Raw genomic sequence first — 8146 nt, 5'->3', positions numbered from 1 at the left:
CAACGCCCCTCCCCCAAGTCCCTCCTCCCTACCTTTTATCTTAGCCTGCTTGGCACACTTTCCTCATTCCTGAAGGGCTCATGCCCGAAACGTCGATTCTTCTGCTCCTTGGATGCTGCCTGACCTGCTGCACTTTTCCATCAACACATTTCCAGCTAACGTCTCTATCTTACAAGCTTCAATTCATTGGTTGCTGAATCGCTCATCCATGCTCTGATTATCACTAGTTTAACTATCCTTCAGGACAGCATCATACCATAACTACCACCAAGTCCAGTTCATACTTCACAACTGCACACTAACAAAGGCAAATCGAAGTGGGTAACAAATGCTGGCCCAGCAAGTGACACCCACATTGTATGAATGAAAAAGAAGTTGGCCCTTGGTCCAGCAATGACTCTATTTTAATTCTCATCCTTAGTGTCAAATTGCTCCTTGTATTTGGCCCTATCTTTAACCTCTGCCAACTCAGGTTTTGGGATCCCTGTATTTGTCTAACACTTTGACCACATTTACAATCCCACATTCAGTTGTGCATTCAGTGAATTTTGAGGAGATTTATAGCTCTAGATGTAAGTTTGCTCGCTGAGATGGAAGGTTCATTTTCAGATGTTTCGTCACCATGCCAGGTAACATCTTCAGTGAGCCTCCGGATGAAGCACTGCTGATGATTCCTGCTTTCTATTTATGTGTTTGGGTTTCTTTGGGTTGGTGATGTCATTTCCTGTTCTTTTTCTCAGGGCTTGGTAAATGGGGTCCAAGTAAATGTGTTTGTTGATAGTATTCTGGTTGGAAAGCCATGCTTCAAGGAATTCTCTTTCATGTCTTTGTTTGGCTTGTCCTAGGATAAAGTGAGGTCTGCAGATGCTGGAGATCAAAGTTGAAACTTTATTGCTGGAACAGCACAGCAGGTCAGGCAGCATCCAGGGAACAGGAGATTCGACGTTTCAGGCACAGGCCCTTCTTCAGGAATGTCCTAGGATAGATGATTTGTGCCAGTCGAAGTGGTGTCCTTCCTTCTCAGTAAGGATACTAGTGAGAGAGGGTCATGTCGTTTTGTGGCCAGTTGATGTTCATGCATCCTGGTGGCTCATTTCTTCTGGTTTGTCCAATGTAGTGTTTGTTACAGTTCTTGCACGATATTCTGGAAACGACATTTGTTTTGCTTGTTGTCTGTATAGAGTCCTTCAAATTCATTAGCTGCTGTTTTAGTGGCTAGGGTTTCTGGATGACTTTTGTCTGCTTGCTTGGGTTTGTTGCTGAGAAATTGGTGGACTGTGTTCATTGGGTATCTATTCTTTTTGAATACACTGTACAGGTGATTTCCCTCTGCTCTGCGTAGTTCCTCTGTGCTACAGTGTGTGGTAACTTGTTGATATAATGTTCTGACGCAGCTTTCTTAGTGGGTGGTTTGAAGTTCCCCATTGGCTGTTCGCTCTACAGGAACATCTAAGAATGGCAGTTTGTTGTAGTTTTCATCCTCTTTCGTGAATTTTATGCCACTAAGGGTATTATTGATGGTCTTGAAGGTCTCTTCTAATTTGTTTTGTTTAAGGATACTCTCACTAGTTTCCTTACATACAGATAAGGAAGGACACTACATCCATCCTAGGACGAGTCAAAGAGAGACACGCACAAGAATTCCTAGAAGCATGGCTTTCCAACCAGAACTCTATCAACAAACACATTGACTTGGACCCCATTTACCACTCCCTGAGAAAAGGAACAGGACATTACATCACCACAGGAAATGACATCACCAACCCAAAGAAACCCAAATATATAAATAGAAAGCAGAAATCATCAGCAGTGCTTCATAAGGAGACTCACTGAAGACGTTACCTAGTATGGTGACGAAATGGCTGAAAATGAACCTTCCAACTCAGCGAGTAAACCTACATCCAGAGTTGTACATTCAGTTTGTTCCATCCAAGGCTCCCTAAACTCCATCAATAAGATCTTGGATGATTTTTGACTAGAACTCCACTTTGTTACCTGATTCCTCAACTACCAGATTCCCTTATGAATCCAAAATTTTATTTCAGCTTTTAACATACTCAATAACTGAGAATCCAAAGATTCACAATCCTAGTTAAAAAAAAATTAGCATCTGTGTAAAACAATTGACTTCCTAAGCAGAGACCATGCTTTTAGTTCTAAACTCTCCTGTGGATACAACCCATCAGCATCTACCCTCACAAGCCTCTCAAAATCTTACATCCTTCTCAGAAATTATCTCTTGTGCTTCTAAATGTCACAGTGTCTCTGAACCACTTCAGCCTCATCACAGGCAACACTCTCATAAGGCATCAGGTCTTAACAGCTCTAATTTTAAGTTAATGCTGAAATGTTCCTGTTTTCCCTTTCTAACTGCTATCAAATCCTTTAGTCATCTTGAACACATTTTGATTCCAGGACTATGTGACTATCTGTGTGAAATTTGCAAATTCTACCCATACCTGCACGGGTTTCCTCCGGGTGCTCCAGTTTCCTCTCAGAGTTCAAAGATGTGCAGATTAGGCCAATTGGCCATGCTATGTTGCCCTTGAGGTCCAGGATTGAGCAGGCTAGGTGGATTAGCCATGGAAAACGTAGGGTTTCAGGGATGGTTTGTGGTGGGTGGGGCAGGGGGGTGGGGGGTGTGAATCTGGATGAGATGCTCTTCAGAGGGTCGGTGTGAACTTGATGGGCCGAATTGCCTGCTGCCACACTGTCGGGATTCTATGATCCTACACAGGATTAGAGGGGATTACAAAGATTGGAAGTCACAGCGGAAACTGAAAACAAAGACAATTTAAAACAGAGTTGAGGAGAAATCACTTCTCCCAAAGGGCTGTGAATCTTTGGAATTCGCTACCCCAAAGTGCAATGGATGCTGGGATAGTGAATAAATTTAAGGAGGAGTTAAGACAGATTTTAAATTAGTAATGGGTTGAAGGGTTATGGGGAGAAGGCAGGAAAATGGGGGTGAGGAGTATATCAGCCATGATCAAATGGCAGAGCAGACATGATGGACCAAATGGTCTAATTCTGCTCCTATATTTTATGGACTTAAGAATTTTGTCATGAAGGCACTGCTTACACGGGAGCCAATGTAGATGAGTGAGTATTGGGGTGATGGATACAAGTACTTTTTTGGAAGTTAAGACATGGGCAGCAGTTTCCTCAATTAGATCATTCGTCAACCTTTTAATGGCAAGCCTATGCTACCTGTTTTCATACAGTAAACCTGTTTCTAGTGTCATTTGGGTGAAACTATAGTATTGCTCCTCCAAGCTCATAGAACTTTCCTGAGGTGTGGTGCCTACAGCTGAACACTGTAACCCAAACAGTGTGGGCAACAGAAGCATAACTTCAGGTCCTTTATCATTTATGGCCTGGAATACAAAAGTCAACAATCCAGGTGAAAAAGGCAAGAAAGTGGAGTCGAAGATGATCAGATCAGCCAGGATCTCACTGGCAGAGCAGGCTCAATGAGCTGAATGGCCTACTTCTTATATTCCTATTTGCCATTCTGGTTTACCTTTCAAACCAGAGCTCTAGCTTTTAACAAATTGTGCACCCAGGCATCAAAATCTCATCGTCCCTTCACATTTCTAGTTTATCATCAATAAGAAAACATCCTGTGTCAACTTTCTAGAATCACAAGTGGATGACCAGATGGTCTCTTGCATTGAGCTCCATTTGGCACAGATGTGTCCACCCATTAAAACAATATTCTTTCATAACTTTCCACTACAATTTACAAAATCTAACTGTGACTCCTAACATACTACTGTCTTTAAACTTAAATATACACTCACAACGCAACTCTTACATTTCAGAAACTAATCTCGTGAACCTTCACTTCAACCCCTTCATTCTTCCTTAAGCATGAAGTCCAAAACTGAACATAATGCTCCAGCTTCAATGTCTTGTATTAGGATGTTAATATAAACAACACCCACAGGCATTTCCCATTCAAACATCGGTCTCAAAAAATTCAACAAGCTTCATCAGACTTAGTTCTTCCTTTCAGAAAACTTATGTTCTCTTCAATCAGCTCACACTTGCCCAAATCATTTGTTCCGTGAGAAAAACAAAGTCTAGGAACCTCCTTTTGACTGATGTTAAACCAAGAAGTCTGTAGATGATAAAGCCACAAATGTAGCAGCAGAAGTAGGCCATTCAGGTCAATGAATGGCAGAATAGTCTCAATGAGGTCATGGCTGATTTCAAGCCTCAACTCCACTTTCCTGTACCTTGTTCACATCTTTTGTTTTGATCCTTTTGGCAGTTATCAATTTCAATGGAAATGTTTTTAAAAATTAGTTATCTTTCCTAACACACATCCAAATTATTTGAATCATCACATGCATTGGATTAATACATATAACAGTGTATATTAGAAATATACAATGTACCAGTATTTACACAAATTTGGACAGAAAGTTCAAACATTTCAACTAGATTCAACATCTGCAACAGTCCACAATACCCCAGTACAGTCTAACTTGAGATCATTTAGAAATGGATGTGTTTGCTTGCTGAGGTGGAAGGTTCAGTTTCAGATGTTTTGTCACCATACTAGGTAACATCATCAGTGAGCCTCTGGTAAAGTGCTGGTATTATGTCCTGCTTTCTTTTTATGTTTAGTTTACTTTGGGTTGGTGATGTCATTTCCAGTTCTTTTTCTCAGTGGATGGTAGATATTGTCCAAATCAGTGTGCTTGTTGATAGAGTTCCAGCTGGAATGCTATGCTTCTAGGAATTCTCGTGCATGTCTCTGTTTGGCCCATCCTAGGATGGAGATGTTGCCCCCAAAATCGTGTCCTTCCTCGTCTGTATGTAAAGATACTATTGACAGTGGGTCACGTCTTTTTGCGGCTAGTTGATGTTCATGAATTCTGGTGGCTAGTTTTCTGCCTATTTGTCCAATGTAGTGTTTATTACAGTCCTTGCAAGGTATTTTGTAGATGATGTTCGTATTGCTTGTCTGCATTGGGTCTTTTAAGCTCATTAGTTGCTGTTTAACTGTGTTAGTTGGTTTGTGGGTTACCATGATGCCAAGAGGTCTGAGTAGTCTGACGGTCATTTCAGAGATGTCTTTGATGCCGGGTAAAGTGGTTAGGGTTTCTGGGCAGGTTTTGTCTGTTTGTTCGGATTTGTTGTTGAGAAATTGGCAAACTATACTAAATACTACATTGGACAAACAGGCAGAAAACTAGCCACCAGGATTCATAAACATCAAATAGCCACAAAAAGACATGACCCACTATCATTAGTATCCTTATATACAGATGAGGAAGGATGCCACTTTGACTGGAACAACACATCCATCCTAGGACAAGCCAGAGACACGCACGAGAATTCCTAAAAGCATGGCATTCCAACCGGAATTCTATCAACAAACACATCGAGTTAGACACCGTCTACCATCCTCTGAGAAAAAAAAGTGGAAATGACTTCACCAACGCAAAGAAAACTAAACACGTACAGAGGAACTTCGATTATCGGGCATTTGATTATCCGGCAAGATTGCAAGATCCCGGTGCTTGGTTAAACCACGTTATCCAGCATTCAATTAACAGAATGAAATACTCCCTGCCCATGTCCTTCAGATAATTGAGGTTCCTCTGTAAATAGAAAGTAGGACATAATGCCAGCGCTTCACCGGTGGCTCACTGATGATGTTAGGAGAAAGTTAGGTCTGCAGACGCTGGAGATCAGAGTAGAGTGTGATGCTGGAAAAGCACAGTAGGTCAGGCAGCATCTGAGGATCAGGAAAATCGACGTTTCAGGCCGAATTTCTGATGAAGGGCTCCGGCCCAAAACATTGCTTTCCCTGCTCCTCGGATGCTGCCTGACCTGCTGTGCTTTTCCAGCAACATATTCTCGTCACTGATGATGCTACCTAGTATGTGACGAAATGTCTGAAACCGAAACTTCCTGTTCAGCAATTACACTCACATCCAGAATCTCAACCTGAACTACAAATCTTTTCAAAACTCACTATCATTTAGAAATAACAAACACGTTTTACTCAAGAACTATAGGGCTTTGCTAAAAATAGGCAAAAAGATTCCAATGTCAAGACATGCAATCAAGTGGGGTCCATCAAAATGATAATACATTAGTTCCTCTGTATCTATTGCCCTACAAGTCCACTGTTTCCACTGCAATTCAAAAACACTATTCTCTGGGTAGCAGATATCATCTTAAATCAGGATGCACAGTTCTGAGGTATCTCAATAATTGCAGAGGAGCTCCACAGATGACAAACACTGTTGGACAAGCAGAGTTATGGCATTCACTCTGGGCAAGGGGACAACTCTATTGGACAAGAGATCAATTCAGCTTTGGAACTTGCAATAGTTTTGGAATCAGAATGAACAATAAATCATGATTGCAGAACCAACTGCTAGATTTAACATATCCACGTGAGTAAGCTCGATGTCACATTACTGATTTGGTTGCAGGTTGTTTTGCAGAGGACAGTTATGTTATTGTTTCCCCAATCCCTGGATTGTCTTCTCTCTTGGATGTTAATCGTTCTATTCTCTTCAGTTTACCTCTGTCATCTTGTCCAATTGTCACTTTTCAATGCTTACACCTAGACAGTTGATAGTGAAAGGCTGTCTGATTGCGTAGAATTATAGTTGAGCCAGATTCTCTCTCTAGACAAGCACTAGTATTAGTCAGTGGTCAATTATCAGATTAGCCAATGATGAGAACATTGGCTGATGTTTCCCACCAGTTAAGGTTTTTTTAATGGCTAACTGAAATGTCTCAACCTTGACCTAAAAGAGAACAGGTATTCAACTCAAACTGATAATTGAACCTGGATCATCCTGGTTTGTACAGGGCAATTGCACACCAAGCAGTACATTTAACCAGTACGCAAATCAGGGAAGGCCAGTAATAAGGGAATGCCATTTAGATCCAAAATGAGAATTTATTTTTACAGAGTGTTGTGAACTTTTCGAATTCTCTACCCCAGAAGTCAGTACAGGGTCAGTTTTGAATATGTTTAAGAGATTGTTAGATTTGATTACCTGTAATGTACAGGATTACGGAGATGGGGTAGGAAAAAGGCATTCAGGGTCGACCAGCCATGATTACATTGAATGGCAGGGCAGCCTGCTTGAATGACCAACTCCTTTTCCGATATTATCCTGAATCTATAAATAAGTCCAAAACGATGTTCACTTTTTTTGCGCCAATACATGCCTGTGCTTCAAAATTAAGCAATTTATATACGGTTCTGGTGAATTTGAATCTTCCGGGTGAATGACTTTAGACAGGAAGGATCCTGTGACCTGTTGCTTTACTTGCTCACTTTCCGAAAAGGACTCTTCATTCCAAACGAGGTATCCTTGGGATCCTCGTAAAGTTTCCCAAATTATCCGATCCGAACAGGATTAATAGAAACTGAAATCTGTGGACTTGACTCACTGAAGAGCTGACCTTTTAACTCGGGGGTGGACGGCATTAACTGGGATGCACTTACTGCAGATCAGAGACATTCACAGGGATCAGTTTGCACACAAGGCCGTGTGTGTCAGCGCGGGCTCGGGCTCGGGCACGGCACGGCACGGCACGGGGGAGGACGGAGTGAAGGTAAAGGGGCCTGCTTGGCGAAGGGCCGCCTCAACAACCTCAGGCTCCGGATGCAATAACGCCGGCTCCGAGCTCGCTCTTACCGCCGCTGCCCAGAGCGGAGCGGGAGCCCGGCCGTGGGAAGCGCTCTTTTCTTCAGCAGCGCCGACAGGATCAAGACAACTCCGGGAACTGCACTTTCTGCGCCTGTTTCCCGCCCATGAGGAGCCCGAGGCCTAAGGGCCGAGTGTGGGGCCGCCGCCAGTCAGAGGCCGAGGCCTGTGATTTGTGTGTGAAGGGGGAGGGGGTGATCACCGCTGTCCCGCCCGCCCGAGCTCACCCCGGGAGGACTCACCTGCGCTCCGGTTGGCGATGTGCGGCACTAAGAGCCGAGCGGGGCCAGGCCGGGCCGGGCTGGGCTGTGGCTGGGCCGGGGGAGCGCTCTGAGCGAGGGAACGGCGAGAGCGCGAGGCCGGGCCCGAGGCTGCAGCGAGCGAGCGCGAGCCGGGCAGCTCCGCCATTAGCGCCCGTCCATTGGCCGGGAGGAGTCAGCTGACCTGCGAGTTCC

The 8146-nt window shown here is 43.5% G+C and overlaps 1 protein-coding gene across 1 annotated transcript in view; it reads right to left on the bottom strand.

Moving 5' to 3' along the window:
- zc3h18 (zinc finger CCCH-type containing 18) overlaps positions 1–8104 on the bottom strand; it is a 222396-nt gene extending 214292 nt beyond the window's left edge. The window contains exon 1 of the mRNA XM_043707500.1: positions 7934–8104. The gene's annotated coding sequence lies outside the window, so the exon portion shown is untranslated. The remainder of the gene's footprint in view (positions 1–7933) is intronic.
- Positions 8105–8146: the final 42 nt, after the last annotated feature.

This window comes from Chiloscyllium plagiosum, chromosome 17 (genome assembly GCF_004010195.1).
Source record: "Chiloscyllium plagiosum isolate BGI_BamShark_2017 chromosome 17, ASM401019v2, whole genome shotgun sequence".
Classification (NCBI taxonomy): Eukaryota; Metazoa; Chordata; class Chondrichthyes; order Orectolobiformes; family Hemiscylliidae; genus Chiloscyllium; species Chiloscyllium plagiosum.
This window is presented reverse-complemented; position numbering and strand designations above follow the sequence as displayed.